Consider the following 20,666-nt stretch of genomic DNA (forward strand, 5'->3'; position numbering starts at 1 on the left):
CAGTGGGTGTGGCATTATAGAAGCAGTGCTTGGAAGCTCAGGGTCACTATTACAGACTGATCACCGGTGCAATGCAAAGCGGTAATCCAATCTGTGTTTGGTTTCTGTAAACTAGAGATCAAATTATGAACATAGAAAGCAGTACCCTAGACTTGAAGAAATCAAAGTGAATCATTGCTTCTAAACTGAGGAAGAACAGAGTTATCTTGGTCATCACCTCTCACTCCATCAGCTTCTGCATTTATCAGATCATTGTACACATTTTCTGCCATCTTCAATGACATCACCACATGACATCTTTCCCTCCCTTCTCCTTTCAGCTATACAAAGGTTCTACTGCCTTCTCAACTCACTTCCATCTCCCCAACCACTCTCCATCTTACAGCAATTTCCCATGCAAGTGCAGGAGATGCCGCGCCTATTCTTTTGCCTCTTCCTTTTCCACCACACGGGGACCAATAAATGTTCCACCCAAGAATGCTGTGGAAATTCAGTTCATAAGTATATACAAGACAGAAATTTTAAATAAAGGGAAATTTGAGGAGTATGGAGATCATGCAAGAAAATCACCCCAAGGTAAAAGGTTAGCCACAGTCTTACTGAATAACAGACATGCATGTGTCTCAATGGCCTGCTCCTATTTCTTTGCCTTGGTACAGGACAGAGAAATGAGCACAGCTGTACCATTCAATATTAATGTTTTGCCATTCCAATTCCTTCTTCAACAATATATCCAATCTAAATAAAACCTATTGAAATAGTGCTGTCTTTGATAATTATATTTGCTACACTGCTGGTTGCCTCTCTGCTAATTCTTACAAAATAATGGAAATAAATTATTGATTACAAAAGCCATAAATTAGTCTTGAATGTATGAAAAACTGACTTTATATTTCATAGAATTGTTGGCACAAACTTTCCTACTGCTCCATAATTTGTGCTAAATTACAAGAATCAAGACTCAAATATACTTTCTTGTCCAATCCTCAAGCAGTCATTGGAAGTGCACTCCTAGACTTTAGGAAACAAGGGGAACTCATCAAAAAAAACACTCAATGGAAAAGCAGCTGAGCGAGTAACAAGCATTGCTGTAACAAACACAAAATAAAACTGAGAGAAATAAAACCTAACTGCATGCTGGACTGCCTCAATACAAATCTACTAGTCTCTGGAACATAACTGATGTTTAATGATGACTATATGCTTCACCACAGGAATGACATCTGAAAAATCTATCCAAGGCAGACTGCTCCAAGGATACTCTTCTTCAGCTGCACCATAGCAGTAGCAAATGTTTATTGGAAGGTGACCTAACCAATTTACAAAGTTCAAGATCATACACTACAGAAATAGCAAACCAAACTTGGCATAGACTTCCTTCAAAGGACAGCCTACAATTACTTCATTTTCAAGGTAAGATGACAACACTCATTTCTGAAACAAAGAAATGAGAGAAGATGATTTTTAATGCAAGTCCATCCTTGGAAATGCCAACAAAATTATGATAAAGTTCATGTCACATCATCTTAGCATCCAGATGAATCAAACAAATTGTCAGTGGACTTTTAGATTTGAGGCAATACAATATAAATCAATTTTAGCTACATTTTTTATGTCAGCCAAATCTGAACAAGCAATAGTAACGTGGATCTAAGCATTAGATGCATGGGAGGTTGGTCAAGAAGGTTAAATTGCTTGTCATTCTTGATGAGGTAGTAAATTGGATTAGATATTGGTTTCACAGAAGAAGCCAGAGAGTGGTAGTAGATGGTTGCCTCTCCGACTGAAGGCCTATGACTAGTGGTGTGCCGCAGGGATTGGTGCTGGGTCCGCTATCTATATCGACGATCTGGATGATAATGTGGTAAACTGTTAACAAAAATTTGCAAATGGCACCAAGATTGGGTATGTGGCGGACAGCAAGGAAGACTATCAAAGCTTACAGTGGCATCTGGATCAGCTGAAAAAATGGCAGAAAGAATTTAATGCAAACCAGTGCGAGGAGTTACACTTTGGGTGAATGAACCAGAGTAGGACTTACACAATGAGCGGTAGGGAACTGAGGAGTAAGGGAGAACAGAGGGATCTAGGAATACAGATCCACAATTCCTTGAAAGTAGTGTCACAGGTAGATTGGGGTACAAAGAGAACTTCTGGCATATTGACCTTCATAAATCAAAGTATTGAGTACAGTAGTTGGGATGTTACATTGAAGTTGTATAAGACATTGGTGAGGCATAATTTGGAGAACTGTGTGCAGTTCTTTTCATTTACCTACAGGAAAGGGGAGGAAAATGGAATTAATGTAATTCCCCATCCATGAAATAACGAGATTGAGTATGGTTCTGCAGTAACATCGTGAATACTGGATTGATGCCCAAATAGGAGCAAACGCATTTAACTGGCCTTCTTCTAATATGTTGTCATGTCTCAGTACAAGTCCTTTGTTTATGCTGATGGTGAAGGCAAATGCCTGACATGTACCTAAAATGCAATCTCTGTGCTCGTGTTATCTGTTGTGTGTTGAAAGGGCAATATCATCAGATATTGATACCAGATTGATTCCTGGGATGGCAGGACTTTCATATGAAGACAGACTGGATCGACTAGGCTTATACTCACTGGAATTTAGAAGATTGAGGGGGGATCTTATTGAAACGTATAAAATTCTAAAGGAATTGGACAGGCTAGATGCAGGAAGATTGTTTCCAATGTTGGGGAAGTCCAGAACAAGGGGTCACAGTTTAAGGATAAAGGGGAAGCCTTTTAAGACCGAGATGAGGAAAAACTTCTTCACACAGAGAGTGGTGAATCTATGGAATTCTCTGCCACAGGAAAGTTGAGGCCGGTTCATTGGCTATATTTAAGAGGAAGTTAGATATGGCCCTTGTGGCTAAAGGGATCAGGAAGTATGGAGAGAAAGCAGGTACAGGGTTTTGAGTTGGATGATCAGCCATGATCATACTGAATGGCGGTGCAGGCTCGAAGGGCCAAATGGCCTACTCCTGCACCTATTTTCTATGTTTCTATCATCAAATACAAATTTCTTGATCAGCACTTTTTGCCCTCTTTAATCTTCACCTTAAGTCATTCAATCTTGCACATCAGTTCACTCTACTTTTCACAAGCATTTCGTGAGCATACAGACAACTGTAAAGAGTGTAGGAGTAAGAGTAAAAAGGTCTTTAAGCTGTCATGTTAAGAGAAGATGACTAAAAAAGGATCAGTAGACATCCTTTTTTTTCGATATGTAAATAAGCCAGTACTATTTACTGCATGCTCACTTTGGAATAGTTGCTATCACCTCCAAGACACCAGTGAAACCCAAAAAGTAAACCTGCACACCAAGCATTCTTTTAGATGCCAGACAAACATGGACAACTTTGGCAAACCAAGAAAAAAAGGTTAAACAACTTCCATCTATGCTTCTTGCATTCAATACAAACTACTGGAGGAACTCAGCAGGTCAGAGTACATTTATGGAGTGGAATAAATAGACAACACTTCAGGCAGAGACCCTGCCTCAGGACACTCATATGACTTGTGTCCTGGCCGGAAGCATCGACTGTTTATTCCTCTTCATAGATGCTGTTTAAACTGCTGAGTTCCTCCAGCATTGTGTGTGTTGCTCTGAATTTCCAGCATCTACAGAATCTCAGGTGTGTTTATTCTTGCATTCCACACCCAGTTTAAAATCACAGAGATTCTTCAAAGGATGAATTCACTGAGCATGATAGCCTAATCCAAAACTGAGGTAAGTGAAAGGTGATCACATTCCCAAGGACAAACTACAAGCAGAGCTACTGAAAGGGACAAAGAGAAGATGCCCCAAACTTTGTTATCGTTCCATATCAAGGCATGTGGTTTGAGCCTAGCCTGTATAAAACTCTGATAAATGATCAGAACAAGTGGTGAAATTGTCTCTATGAGAGCATCAAATTTCATAATAGTAATTGGTTTCAATAGCTTGAAGCTACAATAAGTATCAATCCAATTATGACCCATGCACTTTCGATCTCTGCTGTGGATCATACAAATCTAATACTGTATTACTTAATCACATGAGAGACTACAAGTCATTGGGGTCCTCCACTGCAATATCTACCAAAGGCAAAACTATACCAACAACAATGACTTTATTGTATCAAAGTTGTCTCACAATGCGCAGCCATCACAAATTATGCTTATTGCTCTCAAAAGCCAGGTCAGAAGCATTGTATTAATTTCTTTTGATGATTATTGCATGTCTTTTCTTTCTTCTTTTTCAATCTTTTTATTAATATCAACATGATAAGATTAGTACATAGATAATGGGATTACAAACTTACAAAATTAAAATGAACATAAAAGGATACACAAGCAATAAGTACAATACAGTTAAGTCTTCCCAAATCATGAATAATACAAATGTCATATAAATGAAACAAAAAAAAGTAATTCATGTTGAAAAAAAACAGAAAAGAGAAAAAGAAAAAAAAAATTAATACCCTAAGAAAAACTAAACTAACCACTATTAAGAAAAAAAAAAGGAAAGAAAAAAAAACACCAAAAAAATGGGCTGTTTATAGTATCTATAAAAAAAATTACAAAATCATCAGTGTCCCCAACTCCGATCCTCTCAAAATATATATATATATATATATATATATATATATATATATATATATATATATATAAAATCAAAACCGGAAAAACAAATAGGATTGGAACAGGGTCAAATTACATCATGTGAAAATGTTGAATAAATGACCTCCAAATCTTTTCAAATTTAATAGAAGGGTCATATATGACACTTCTAATTTTCTCCAAATTTAGACATAACATCGTTTGAGAAAACCAATGAAACACGGTAGGGGGATTAATTTCTTTCCAATTCAACAAAATAGATCTTCTAGCCATTAATGTAAGAAATGCAATCATCCGACAAGCAGAAGAAGATAAATGGATTGACTCCATCATTGGTAAACCAAAGATTGCAGTAATAGGATGAGGGTGTAAATCAATGTTCAATACCGTGGAAATAATATCGAAAATGTCTTTCCAATATTTTTACAAAAGCGGACATGACCAAAACATATGAGTTAAAGAAGCTATCTCAGAATGACATCGGTCACATATAGGATTTATATGGGAATAAAAACGAGCCAATTTATCCTTGGACATATGAGCCCTGTGCACAACTTTAAACTGTATCAATGAATGTTTAGCACATATAGAGGATAAATTAACTAATTGAAGAATTTTATCCCAATTCTCAATAGGGATAGTAAAATTAAGTTCTCTTTCCCAATCATTTTTAATCTTATAAAAGGCCTCTGAACGTATTTTCATAATTATATTGTAAACATTTGATATTACACCTTCCTGAAAAGGATTTAGTTCTAACAATTTCTCCAAAATACCCGAAGAATCAAGATTTGGAAAGGTAGGAAGTACAGTGTTTAAGAAATTCCTAATCTGTAAATATCTAAAAAAAAAGAGATCCGGGCAAATTATATTTATTAGATAATTGTTCGAAAGACATAAAACAATTGTCCAAAAATAAATCAGAAAATCATAGTATTCCTTTAGTCTTCCAAGCTGAATAAGCTTGGTCCATAATAGAAGCATGAAAAAAGAAATTGGATACAATAGGAATAGTTAAAACAAATTGATTCAACCCAAAAAATTTCCGAAATTGAAACCATATACGTAAAGTGTGTTTGACTATCGGATTGTCAATTCGTTTATGCAATTTAGAAAGAGCAAAGGGAAGAGAAGTCCCTAAAATAGAACCCAATGAAAATCCTTGTACAGATTTAGTTTCCAGATTTACCCAATGAGGGCTAGGAGATAAATCCCAATCCCTTAACCAACATTTTAAATATCGAATATTAACTGCCCAATAATAAAATCTAAAATTAGGCAATGCCAATCCACCTTCCTTCCTTGCCTTTTGTAAATATCTTTTACCTAATCTAGGATTTTTGTTCTGCCATATATATGAGGAAATTTTTGAATCAACATTGTCAAAAAAGGATTTCGGAATAAAAATTGGTACCACTTGAAATATATATAAGAACTTGGGTAAAATAATCATCTTAATAGCATTAATCTGACCTATCAGAGATAAAGACAATGGTGACCATTTAGTGAACAAACATTTAATTTGATCAATTAAGGGTAAAAAATTAACCTTGAATAACTCCTTATGATTTTTTGTAATTTTAATCCCTAAGTATATAAAAAAGTCATTAACTAATTTATAAGGTAAATTTCCATAAATTGGAACCTGTCTATTTAAGGGGAACAATTCACTCTTATTAAGATTCAATTTATACCCAGAAAAATTACTAAACTGAGCCAACAATGATATAACTGCAGGAATGGATTTCTCAGGATCAGAGATATATAATAACAAGTCATCTGCGTATAATGACAACTTATGTATATCCATCCCGCGAGTAATGCCAAAAATGTTAGGTGATTCTCTAACAGCAATTGCCAAAGGTTCTAAAGCAATATCAAATAATAATGGACTAAGAGGACAGCCTTGCCTGGTACCCCGAAATAAACAAAAAAAGGGAGATCTTTGATTGTTAGTAAAAACCGAAGCTACTAGAGTATGATATATCAATTTTATCCAGGATATAAATGTCAGACTAAAATTAAATTTCTCAAGCACAGTAAATAAATATGGCCATTCAACTCTATCAAATGCTTTCTCCACATCTAATGAAATGACACATTCTGAGGTGCTGCGTGAAGGAGTATAAACAATATTCAATAATCTCCTAATATTGAAAAAAGAATAGCGATTTTTAATAAAAACCAGCTTGATCCTCCGAGATAATCTGAGGTAATACCTTCTCCAGCCTGGTCACCAGTAACTTGGAAAAGATCTTGGAATCTACATTCAATAAGGATATTGGTTTATAGGATGCACAGTCAGTAGGGTCTTCATCTTTTTTCAATATTAAAGAAATGGAAGCTCTATAAAAAGATTGTGGCAATTTACCTAGTCTAATTGTTTCTTCAAAAACCTTGCATAACCAAGGAGAAAGAGTACAGGAAAAAACACTTTAAAAATTCCACTGTATACCCATCTGGACCTGGTGCTTTCCCATTCATAGAGGAAATAACACCTTTAATTTCTGCATCCATAATAGGAGTTTCTAATATTAAAAGTTCTTCTGATGATAATTTTGGAAAATTCAATTTCCCAAGAAAATCATGCATGGTATTATGATCATGAGGAAATTCAGAATGATACAGGGAGGTATAAAAATCTTGAAAAGATTTGTTTATCTCATCATGGTTAACTGTCAGTTCACCATTCTGTTGACGAATCTTAATAATTTGACGTTTAACCGAAGCATTTTTCAGTTGCCACAAAAGCCAGGTCAGAAGCATTGTATTAATTTCTTTTGATGATTATTGCATGTCTTTTGTCTCCTTTCTTCTTCATTACAGGCAATCCCGAGATAAATTTCTGCCACCACTATCCTGTGGCTCTGAAGTGCCTGAACAGATATATGCAAAAGCCACAGATTCAACCACGGATGAGCAGCTGATACTTGATGGTAAAGTCAGTGAGTTGTTCAGGATAGTGTGTGCTCTTTCTGCTGTTTGCACTTGGCCTTAACACGTTCTCGATGTGCTCATTGTCTTCCCAGATGCTATTCTCTTTTCTAAGTGGTCATTGGGCCAGAGGTTCCCATAAGTTTGTGAGAATCTCACTTTTCTCTCCAAGGAGACTGATAATATAAAGGAGGCATTTCTGCATCATCCAACAAAGTTCTTGACATGAAAGAATTTGGAACTGAGTTCATCTTTCTGAGTCAGCCCTGCAGACAGTGTGGTCTGCCCACTAGAAGTGGTTAGTCATTTCTGAAACCATAAGGTTGGGTATGCTGGAGAGGATGATGACAATTATTATCCATCTCCCACTCAAGGATTTGTTGAATTTCCCACGGACTGCATTATTGCAACTTCTCCATTTCTTTGAGATGCATGTTGTAGGTGATGCATGTCCCACAGTGGTTCCTTAAGATTGTCATAGCCGAGGGAAGTAGTGGAGATATGCACCCATTACCTATTAAATGCTCCCAATGATGTGCTTCTCAAATAGCCTCTGACAACCAAATCCAGCTCCTGGCTTTCACATGTGGCTTAGCTACTAAGCCTGGCGGAACCGTTTCTACTGAGAGGAGAAAGGCAGGTCACTAGTGCCTTAAAATCAGTCACTCTGGGCAGATGGGGCTCGTCAACCATGGCTGGCAGCTTATCTAAGAAGAATACTCTGATCTCAAGCCTCCGCTGCCTTGAGGCCACACCCATTCATGAAGAAGGCTTCAGGAGTAAACCCTAAGGAAAACTCCAGAGCTGGAATCCCTAAGGCAGTCCAAAGTTGAGTTCAGCGCTGACTGGCAATGCCTGTGACGCCACTGGTGCCAAAATGCATCGGTCTCTGCTGTTCTTTTGGATGCATCAGTTACATAGAAAGGGGGAACCTGCTGCAAGGGCAACAGCTTACTCTTCATATCATACTGCCTTAGCTTGGGCATCACATAGACAGCTACAATGAGGAAGGCTTCATGTCCTACAGTGTACAAGAGGGCAGGGGTTACTGCCACTTGATGGTATTGGAGATTAATGCCAGATCAGAGATTTTGGCTATTACGGCACCTCACCTCCAACAAACTTAACGAGTTTAAACAAGACACCATCCAAATTTATGTTGTCTCCATTTCAAAATGCTGATGACCTCACTGATTTATACATGCAGATAATATCTGCCTGTGTGCACATTCACAGGCCAAATTTCAAGCCATGCTTGACATCATCTTGGAAGTAAATGAGAGAAAGGGCTCACTGAAGCCAAGGGCCTTAAACCTACACTTAAGGCAAAGATCATCTGCTAAACAAACACTATTTTCTCTAGTTAACTGAAGACTCCAGAAGTACACTGGAGGGTGTGGTGAATTCCACCAGATGCCTGCCTTCGTTGCCAGGCAGTTCTCAAGACTGCAAAGGAAACCCAAATTTTCCAGTCTCTTCAGTAGCAGGGGCCAGGTTCACAGCCTTGGTTGATCCCAGTCTGGAGCGGGTCTGTCATTAGATAACGTTATGGTGTAGAAGAAGATATAGAAGTAGAAAAGGTCTAAAGATATTTAATTCTGTGAAGCAATCCCTCGAGAGGTTGAAAAGAATTATGCATGGTAACTGGCATTGCTCCCTACATTTTTATAAAAGTACAGCTCACATTCATTTTACCTCCTGGATTATGTCCACATTCCAACTCTGGAAGTAACTCTCCAGCAACAAGGAGAAGGCAAATGTGGAAGCTCCTTACCCTGTGACAGACAACAGAGAGAATTCTCTCCGTTAAATTGCAATTGAATTTGTCTCCTTTTCCATTCAGGGCTGTAACTGAGATATCTGCATGCTTTCCTTTTTCCAGAGGAGGACGATGAGGTCATGGATTGGTGCTCAAATAACTCCCTTTCTGAATACTCCAAAAAGGTTATCAGTTGAGTGAACCTTGTTTTTCAGCTGTTCTTCAGTGGCTTTTTTTTTCCAGCCTCTTGGCGAGATGGAGCAGCAATGTGACTACAGTGCACAATGAGCTATGGGATGGGGTTGCAGACACTAACCCTAAGAACAGAATCTGTATTGAAGATATCTTCAGTGTACTCATTTCAGCAATACCAACTGTCCTTCAGTCTATAATGAACTCTCTTCCATTTGTGGTTCTTGGTGAAATACATCCTTCAGTGTCAGCTCCTAGAGAGCCTTCACAGCATCTCATGGTTATTATCTAGATGCTAAATCTGAAAAATTTGCAAGCATTATTTATCTTTAGGTCTCAACATACATGTTGTATTTGAGCCTTCAGATGCCCAGAGATCTCTTTTTCTGTCTCTCTGAGGCACCATGATATTTCGGGTCCAAGAATGCTTTACTTTACAATTTGTTCCTGGGTACTATTCTCATCAAACCAGATTCAGTGTTTCCTTGTGGAGAAGCCAAAAGTCTCTGCACAGGTGCCAACAGAATAGGCACTGTGGATACTGTAACTCCTGTAGGTTGGAGACCTTCAAATAGCTTGTAAGATACCATCTTAATTATTTTTGCAAGGCCTTTTCAATTCTTCAGTGTTGATTTACCTGCAGCAATGTTTGGTCCCCTTCACTTCATTAACTGACATGACAAAACAAATTATGCAATAGACAATCCGATAGTCATTTACATCTGTCATGACGTGAATAATATGAACATCTTTATGGCTCCCTCTCAGATGACTGCAACTAGCAGGTGCTGATGATTGACTGAGAATACATCTAAATTGTGCTCACCAGTGATACAAGAGCCAAAACATTAAAAAACAAATAAAAACTCAAGTAAAGTCCTAAGTCACCAGCAATTACAGGTAGGAACTGGGTCAGGCACAATTGAACAACTTCCAGTATAATGGCTATGAATTCAAAAGTTCTAAGTATAATTTGTTATCAAAGTACGTATACTGTATGTCACTATTTGCTGCCCTGCAATGCCTCAAAAAAGTGGTGCCCATTATTAAGGACCCCTGTCACCCAGGATATACATTCTTCTCATTGCTACCATCAGGAAGGAGATACAGAAGCCTGAAGGTATACACTCAATGCTTCTTCCCCTCTGCTATCGACTTTTGAATGGACATTGAACTCATGAACACTACCTCACTATTTTATTTCTATTTTTGCACTACTTATTTAATTTAACAATTTAAAAGTTACTGTAATTCACATATTTTTCTATTATTATGTATTGCATTGTACTGCTGCTGCAAAGATAACAGATTCCATGACATATGCTGGTGATATTAAACCCAATTCTAATTCACAGTAAACCGAAGTAATACAACAGAATTGATGAAGACCTGCACACTATATCTGAACCTGGTAGTGCAGGACATAAGGCTACTGTACCTCCTTTACCAATGGCAGCAGCAAGAAGAGAGCATGGGGGTCCTTGTTGCTGCTTTTTCATGGCAGTGCTCCCTGTGAATGTTAATTAACTATTAACTTTACTGTACATGCAGTTGGAACTTGGTCTTATTCAACTTTTAGATGAAAGAATCAGAACAAAAAAAGGTCCCAATGAAATGTAACCTGCTAGCAGCCTTTCCAAATAAGTGTGAAATCACCGTGACCCTGCATTCATTTTCAATGAGCAATGAATCTACTAAAGGACTAGTATGATTGCAGTGCAACTGCTAAAACCCCAAACAAAATACAATTACTCCTCCTAGTGGATTTTTGGTACATATATCTGAACTTGATGCCAAGAATAACTTCATCTCAAAATTACCACCAGCCCCACATGAAAAGATAACAATTGTTAAAAAACTGATCAATATAATTCCACAAGCAGATTTAACACTTTGCACTAAATCTAATTTAATTAGCTCTTTTTTTTTACCTTGGGTGCAGTTATGTGCCAGCTAACAAAATATGTTTGTCTTTACAGGTTTGAGTCAAGATGCAAGTTTTCAAAATTCAATCATTTTTATTTTACACAATTCTCCCATGATTGATTTCCCAGGTATAAAGCTACTAGAATTGAATTATGTTCCATATATACAGCACTGTCAGCCTCAATGCAAAGACTAATTCAGGGTAAATCTTTCCATACTGCCCAGCAAAATGCTTCAAAATATCCCCACTACATCAGTGTGACATTTCAATTTCCCACAGTAGTCTTCCTTAATTACATGAGAAAAAACACTGACACATGAGAAATAGAGGAAAGGAGCATTTTTGTCGAGAACAACTTAACTTACAAAGTACAAAACAAAATCCACTGAAAATCAGGTGCCAAGTTAACATTTCAGGTAGATAGATTTTCATCAGAATCTGCAACTTTGACTTAATTTTCCTTTCTGTCACTGATGTCTGGCATGCCGATTATTTCCAGCATTTTGCATTATTCTTGGATTTTCAGCACCTGCAATTTTTACCCTCTGCTTACAGTATTTACATAATATTCACTGAGAGTCAATTGGGAGGGCTCATGCCTTTAAGCCAGTTGGTTTTTTTTTGTTTTAAAGAGCTTCAGCAACTTGACAATTGTATGCCAAACCTTAGCTCTCTTTCCAGCACAGTAGGAGTATTGTATTGCTGCAGGTACAGCCTGTACGATTAAATTTTAATTTGACATCTCTGAAGTCAAAATAGGAATCCCAGGACATTATTTTGGGGGAAAAAAACAGAAAACCAATTAAAAGTAACTAAGCAAATATTTATCCCAAAACAGCAAGACAGAAAAAAAATCCAACTAATTGCTTACTGCAAAGGCTTTTTGTGCATGACAATGTAGTAAAAGTACTAAAAGTCATTTGGAATGTCCTAAGCAGAAGGCAGAAAGCAACAGGAATGCATTTTTACTAGTTTTATTAGGCTCTCATAACCATAAATAAAAGCATTATTGACAACCGTTCTAACTCTCAGCAAAATTAAATTAACAAGTTATTGGAAAATTATAGGAAAAAATTTGAAGGATACACTTGTGAGAGGGATATGATCAAGGATAGCATGACTTTAAGTGGGGGGGATGAGTAAGAGGGTGTCCTTTCTGAATTTCTTGAACAGGGGTGCAGTAAGGATAATGCAACTGATGAAATTCAATAGGATCCCAAAAGACCAAAAGGTAAGAGCTCATGGGAACCAGGGCAACTTGGCAAAATGGATCTTAAGTTAACTTGACATTAAAACCAACGGCAGTCAACAACGACCGAGGATTATTCTGCAACTTACAATATATTGCAGAGATCAGCACTGTGGCCCTTACAGTTATGCACATCAGATATCTGGATGTGAATAAAGGAGGTATGATTCATAAGCTTGAATGATAGATGTGTGGTGATACTTTTTGGGAGGACTGATAAGGCTGGAATAGACACAAGGAATGTTATGATTCTAAAAAATATTGAGGAAAAGACAGATCTTTTGTACATTGCCAAGGAACTCTGAAGACAGAAGCCCTTGTAGATGAGGTGATTAAGATATATGAGATACTACTCCTCTGGTGCAAAGAAAACAAGTACAGGAAAATACAGTACTACTATACAAAACATCAGTTATACAGCAACTGCAATAATCTGTGCAGTTCTGACCACCACACTGCAGAAAGGATGTGATGATTGCACTGGAGAAGGCAGAGGCAATTCCCTCACTTTTCCTGTGAGGAGAAAATGGACAGCTTGTGTGTGTTTACTTTGAAGCTGGGAAGACAAAGGATAAACAAAATTATGAGGGGGCACAGATGAGGGAGATAGTGAGAAACAAATTCCAATGACAGAACTATTTGTAACCAAAGGACACAGATTTAAGGTAGCAGGAAGAAGACTTACAGGAAGAATTTTTTTTTTTTTACCCAGGGTGGCCGTTATCTGGAATGCACTGACTGGGAAGTAGGGGATAGAAGTACTCTCATACATTTAATCATCATTTAGGTAAGCATGGCTGGAGTTCCAGAAAATGACTTTAGTAATTATAGGTACATAATCATTACAAAGACAAAAAAAGAGCCAAAGGGCCTGTTCCTGTGCTGGATAATTCCATGCCTCACACCAATTCATTTTCTGCCTTTCCATAAATTTTGCATTTAACATAAGACTCATATGATTACCCTGTTTAATCAAATTTTTCAATTCCTTCATTTTTGAAATACATTTTAACAGATTACCTTCAATGTAACTCATTTGCTGAATTAAAATATCTAGCAGATAATTAATATTAAGGAGCACTGGAACATTTTTTTAAAATCAGTTCAGATAAGTTCATGAATCATTCCAGCCGAGATTTGGTGCTTAATAATTAATTCAGAGCCAGGTGCTAGATTACATTTGCATGATTGTTGCTTGGCATCTATTAGTAAAGCAGTCCACAAGTAAACCTCCTGTGAATATACTCAAGCATTCTTACATCACTGGTGAAATAAGCCCCATTAGACATTTTCCTCCATCCAACACATAACCTCCAAGCAATTATCTTTGTTGTCATATTTTCCCACATGCTTTAATGCCACACAATTGGTTAAAATAACCTCCCCCTCCACTGACTCTGTCTAAACTTCCTACTGTTTCAGGAAAGCAGCCAATATGATCAAAGACCACTCCCACCTCAGTCATTCTCTTCTCTTACTCCTTCCATTGGACAGAAGATATAAATACTTGAAAACACACACCGCTGGTCTCAAGGACAGCTTCTGTTCCACTATAAGACTGTTGACGAGACCTTTTGTCCAATAACAACGAATTCTTGATCTCTCAATCTACCTCACTTGCACCTTATTGTGTACTTATGCTGCACGTTATCTGGAAGTGTAAAATGATATCATGCAATTTGCTTTTGTTCTTCCCTTTGTACTACTTCAATGTAGTATGGCTTCAAGGTGCCCTAGCTAAGATGGGAGTCAATGGGAATTAGGAGGAAAACCCTCCGCTGGTTGGAATCATACCTCACAAAGGAAGATGGTTGAGGTGGTTGGAGGTCAATCAGCTCATCCTCAGGACATCACTGCAGGAGTTCCTCAGGGAAGTGTCCTAGGTCCAACCATCTTCAGCTGCTTCATCAATGACCTTCCTTCTGTCATAAGGTCAGAAGTGGGGATGTTCACAGATGACTGCACAATGTTCTTCACCATTCATGACTCCTCAGATAATGAAACAGCTCAAACACAAATGCAGCAGAACCTGGACAATATCCAGGCTTGAGCTGACAAGTGACGAGTAACATTCGAGCCACCTAAGTACCAGACAATGGCTATCTCCAACAAGAGAGGCTCTAATCATCATCCCTTGACAGTCAGTGGCATCATCATCACTGAATCTTCTACTATCACCATCCTGGGGTGTTACCATTGACAGGACTCTAAAATGGTTTAGTCATATAAACACTGTGGCTACCAGAGCAGGTCAAAGGCTAGGAATCCTGTGTATGTAAATCACCTCCTGACTCCCCAAGGCCTGTCCACCACCTACATAGTTCAGGTCAGGAGTGTAATGGAATACTCAACACTCACCTGGATGAGTGCAGCTCCATCAACATTCAAGAAACTTGACCCCATCCAGTACAAGGCAGCCCACTTGATTGGTACCGCTTCCACAAGCATCCAATCCCTCCACCATCGACAAACAGTTGCAGCAGAGTGTACTATCTACAAGATGCACTGCAACAAAACACCAAAGTTCCTAAGGCAGCATCTTCAAGACCCATGACAACTACCATCTAGAAGGACGAGAACAGCAGATACCTGAAAACACCACCACTTGGAAATCCCCCTCCAAGTCACTCGTCATCCTGACTTGGAAACATATACCCACCATTAACTTCATTGTCACTGGGTCAAAATCATGGAATTCCCTCCGTAACAGCATTGTGGGTGTCCCTACACCTCAGGGACTGCAGCAGTTCAAGAGGGCAGCTCATCACCATCTTCTCAAGGGCAACTACAGATGGGCAATAAATGCTGGTTTAGCTAGCAATACCCATATCCCATAAAAGAATAATTTTTTAAAAATTATGACAATAGGCTAATTACTACTTTTTTCTTCAGTAAGATATTTCACTGTTTTTGCAACACTTGTACAAAGCTAAAGCATCTTTATTCCTTTACTTACCCACCACTAGTTTCCCAAAAATATTTTTTCATTCATTACCCTTTCCTCATGACAGTCCAGTAATGTACCTTCATATTTCCCATCATTGCCTATCTATTACCCCTATTTAATGGGCTCAACAATGCCAAAGTAAGACATGTCAACCACTAAAACTATGTTTTGCATCTAGTATGTTGAATATTTACCTTCTTGCTTTCAAAATGAGCTCCTCTCCCAGTTTTGTTGGAGGAGAGTTGAAAAAGAATGAAAAAGTGTTATGGCAAAAGCGCAGCATTATTTGACATCAGTCAAATAACCTATTTGATTTAGGTTCTGTTGTAGATCCATTGGTTAATAGCATAGTTCGATACATTTAATGAACAAAACTAAGATGTAGGTGAATACCTTTGGATAGCTAAACTTCAAGAGAGTATTCCACAGTACTACCCAACTAATGGGTCAAAGGCCTTAGTTTGGTTGAAGAAGGCCATGCATATTGTCAAGTACTAATCCCTGTCCTGCATTTTTCTTGAAGTCATCACAGAGTGAATATATCACACTGTGCTGTTAGATGAATGGAATCCATAACATGATTGAAGGAGAAATCCTTTGGTAACTGGGAGAAGACAATGAAGGTGGATGTTGGTGATGACTTTCCATGGCAGAACACAGCAAATGATCAGCATTATCACTGAGGTTCCCTGGTATATCCCCCAGATGCGATTAATCTTGATCATCTTGTTTAGAGTGCCATACACAGATGAAGCTTGACAATAAAACTCTTCACTACCTTCAATGGGCCTGCTCAGCCTTGGATTGGTTCAGGAAACCTACCACAAAGTTTACTGTACACTGTTGACCCTTTTACACTTTCAAACATACTATGGGCAATGGAAAAACACCACTAATGCCAGCTCCACAAAGCCCTCCAAATTCACTGGAGTAAAAAGCCAACCAATGTTCTCTGTCAAATCAATATTTCTTGCACTGAGGTTCAATTATTATTCATTGTCTGTATTGGGTATGGTATAGCTGACTATATTTTTGGCTGTAGTTTGCTTACAATAAGACCACAACCATAAGATATATCAGCAGAATCAGGCCATTTGACCCATCAAGTCTGCTCCACTTCCCTCTCACCCCTACCTCCTTCCTTCTCCCCATATCCCTTCATGCACTGATTAATCAAGAATCTATCAAACTCTGCCTTAAATATACCCAAAGACCTGGCCTCCACAGCCACCTGTGGCAATGAATTCCACAGGTTCATCACTCTGTGGCTAAAGAACTCATTTCTATTGTAAATGAACGCCCCACCCCCATTCTGAGGCTGTCCCCTCTTGTTTTAAATTCCCCACCACAGGAAATATCCTCTCCGTATCCACTCTATCAAGACCTTTCAACATTCAATAGGTTTCAATAAGATTCCACCACCACCCCCCCCCCCATGTCACCACATCCTTTCTTAGATAAAGGGCCCTGAACTGCTCACAATACTTAGAATGAGGCCTCACCAGTGCCTTATGAAGCCTCAGCATAACATGCTTGCTTTTATATTCTAGTCCTCTCAAAATGTATGCTAATATTGCATTTGCCTTCTTCACCACCGACTCAGCCTGCAAATTAACCTTTAGGGAATCCTGCACGAGGACTCCCAAGACCTTTTGCACCTCAGATTTTTGAAATTTCTCTCCATTTATAAAGTAGTCTATGCTTTTATTTCTTCTACCAAAGTGCATGACCATTTACTTCCTCACACTGTATTCCATCTGCCACTTCCTCACTCCTTCTCCTAATCTAAGTTCTACTGTTTCTTCAAGATCTCCAGCCCCTCCACCTCTCTTCGTATCGTCCGCAAACATGGCCATAAAGCCATCAATTTTGTCATCCAAATAAATTCCATCATCTTACTAAAGTGGTAAATAAGCTAAGGCCTCTGCTCAATTCATTTAAGGTTTCATCACTAAGCAATAGGATATTCAACTTAATAATTTTCATTTGAGGGCCAGCTTTGGCATCATATAATGTAAGAACTAGATAAATAAAACTCTGTAGCTTACTCTTTGAATGTTCAGGCACCTGTCTATGAAGAAACAAAACTTATCAGAAATTATAAATTGCTCTTCTGTTTGACCACCTTGAAGATATCCCATTATTCAGCTAGCAAAGTGGAAGCCATGAGCACCAAATGTACATTCAACAGAAGCAATCTCACCCAAACAATGTCAGTGAGGCAAATCACATAGACACCCATTCCTGACTAAAACTCATGCATGACATTTTACTAAGGGCAATTGACCTCAAGGAGTCTTCAATATTAATGCATCAAATTTTCAGGATTTAGTTCGTTACATTTCTTCCACTTTTTTTTTGCAGAAAGCTATACTTGGTTGTCAAGTTGCACTTAACCAAAAAAATCTAAAATATAAATTAAAGTCATTATTGTTTGTGGAAATTCAAACAACCTAGTCTAAAAATTATCAAGTTGGCTGCAAACTTGAAAAATAATATAAATGCAAAATATACGTCAAACTACATGACTATCTTCTATCCATACATTATTAAATGACCGGTATCTGGCATGTTATTTTTGAAAGAAAGCTTATTTTCCAAGTCATGATACTGACTCATGATTTATGCATAGTTTAAGACTGAAATTGTTTGGCCATGCTTATGCTCTCAGGAAATTGAAGCTTCTATTTCTATTCTTCTTTATTCCGTTATAGAAATGTCAACATATGGGTGCAAAAATGCCAATTAATCACATCAATAATGATCTCAGCACCACAATATTTATTTTCTTCAGTCCAAAGTTTAGTGCACCAAAAGAAAAGCTTTTCTTGTGCAAGCTTTAATATCGAGAATATATTCCCTCTCCGGTCTTCCACGTGACTGCCTAAGGGCAAAGATACAGTTACAATTGTTCACTGTCCAAGTATAGTTCTGAATAAGAATGAACTTTCACAAGCTCAACTCTTACAAAAACCTCGGTAATAAATGCTAATTTTCAATCTGAGATAAGACCTATTTTGGATTGATCATGCATGACCCAGTCTCTTTGTTGTGCTCTTAAGATGGTTTGAATCTATGCTTTTTACTTTCTGGTTTAAACACATTTGAATTAACCAAACTGATGGCATTCCTGTTGCTGGAATACTAGACTTTCATACAGATTGTGAATTTTAAAACAGTAATTGAAAATAATATACTCTAGAAATCCAGGAGTGAGTTGGATGAAGATATAATGATCTAAAAGCAAAGATGGAAAGATGGAAGCTATGAGCAGAACTCAAGGCTGAAAGTGATCACAAATTTTAGAATCATTTACTTATAGCCATTACAAAAACAATGCTTTTCACAGATGAGGCAAAGAGTATTGAGGTTGATGTATTGAATTACAATGCTCAAAGAAATTAATGCCTGAATCATACAGAACTGCAGAAAAACACCAGCAGTTCCACAAAGAAGTGGTGGTTAACACCATGGCTCTGATTAGAGTGATCGCAAATTCTGTGCCTACACATTGCAACAAAGAAGAAAGAAATTACACTGGTACAACTGACTTCCCACTTTTCTGCCACGCTTAGCACTGACATCAGGAGCAGTGCTCAAGTAAACTAACCCACTCCTTTAAATGAAGTCACCAACCTGAATTGAAATGATTCACTTAATGATCACATGTACTTCACTTATTGTAGAATGTATTTAATTAATTTATAACACTGAAATGTCTTTTAGGCAAATTTATTATTTTTAAAGAATATTGATCATCAGAGACATTTAAAAGTTTAATAGTCTTTTACAGTACCATGGGTCATTAGGATAGTCTGAGGCAGGGACCACGGATCGCTGCCTGAGGCCTCATCATTACCCAAACCCATTGCCACTTCCTGCAGGCAGGCTGCATGCAATTGTTAGAGGTAGAACTCTCATTCCACTAACCCTCCCAGAGATGCAAATGATAAGTGTTAAGAAACATTGGTAACAGACAATTTAACGAGCAGCCTAGTATCTGTATTCTATTCTGCAAAAAGGACTAGAAAACAAAACACAATGAACTATGGCTTGGCTTAACTTAACTTACCGCCCATTGCTTCGCTGGTATTTAGGGCACCAGTGATGGCCCTCCAACTCTGTCCGTCTATACCATTGCACACAGATATAGGATTCCTCATTGCTGTTTCTAGCCCTGCTTCTAACCAACATAGCTCTCCAGGTCATTGTGACACACAAGCCTCCAAACCCTACGACAAGGTTGTGGTCCTCTAGGAGGTCCAGCCTGGCATGTGCTGGTAAATTCTGGAGATGACAAAGGGTTTTAGTTGCAAGGGGAAATAAAGTGGATGCAGAGTTTGCAGGCCAACTCAAACCATCAATGGGTTGAGAATGAAAATGTACAGAAACAGGAGGTGGGACAAAAGATTGAGGTTATTAGCAAGACTCCAAACAGAAAGGCTTTCATCCTGTTAGTGAAGAAAGAGAAAAAGTCCCATCTAGACAATGACTTATAGAGGTAGCCATACATCATTTCTATTATCTCAGAGCTACCATGCATATAAAACGGAAAGACTGTACCAAGATGATAAATAACCTAAACATTATAAGAATCAGCGTCCTTGTTTGAACATATTTTTGGATTACAAGTTCAGAAATGCTGTATTGACAGAATGTGGAGTTTGTATGTTCTCACTGTGACTGTATAAGTTACTTCTGGGTGCTACAGTTCTCTCCCACATCCCAAAAATGTGCAGGTTGAGAGGCTAATTGGACAATGTAAGTTGCCTCTGGTGTGCAAGTGAGCACGATAATCTGGTTCGGAATGTGGGGAGAATAAAATGGGTTGGTGTAAAATTCATGTGAAAAATGGGTATTTGAAGGTTTCAAGAGTACTCTGCGGGCATAGAGGCCTGTTTCCACTCTGCACCACACTATGGCTCTAATGTACAGAGGATATACAAAGTATTTTAAAAATATGTTAATGGCTTATATTCATAGATCAATAAAGCATAGAACAAGCCCTTCAGCCCACAATAATGTGGAGGTT

General features: G+C 38.0%; 1 protein-coding gene across 3 annotated transcripts in view; it reads right to left on the reverse strand.

The window, feature by feature from the left end:
- Nucleotides 1-20,666, reverse strand: part of snx29 (sorting nexin 29) — a 542,857-nt gene that overhangs the window by 426,255 nt on the left and 95,936 nt on the right. The window lies entirely within an intron of this gene.

Source organism: Hemitrygon akajei, chromosome 11, assembly GCF_048418815.1.
Source record: "Hemitrygon akajei chromosome 11, sHemAka1.3, whole genome shotgun sequence".
Taxonomy (NCBI): Eukaryota; Metazoa; Chordata; class Chondrichthyes; order Myliobatiformes; family Dasyatidae; genus Hemitrygon; species Hemitrygon akajei.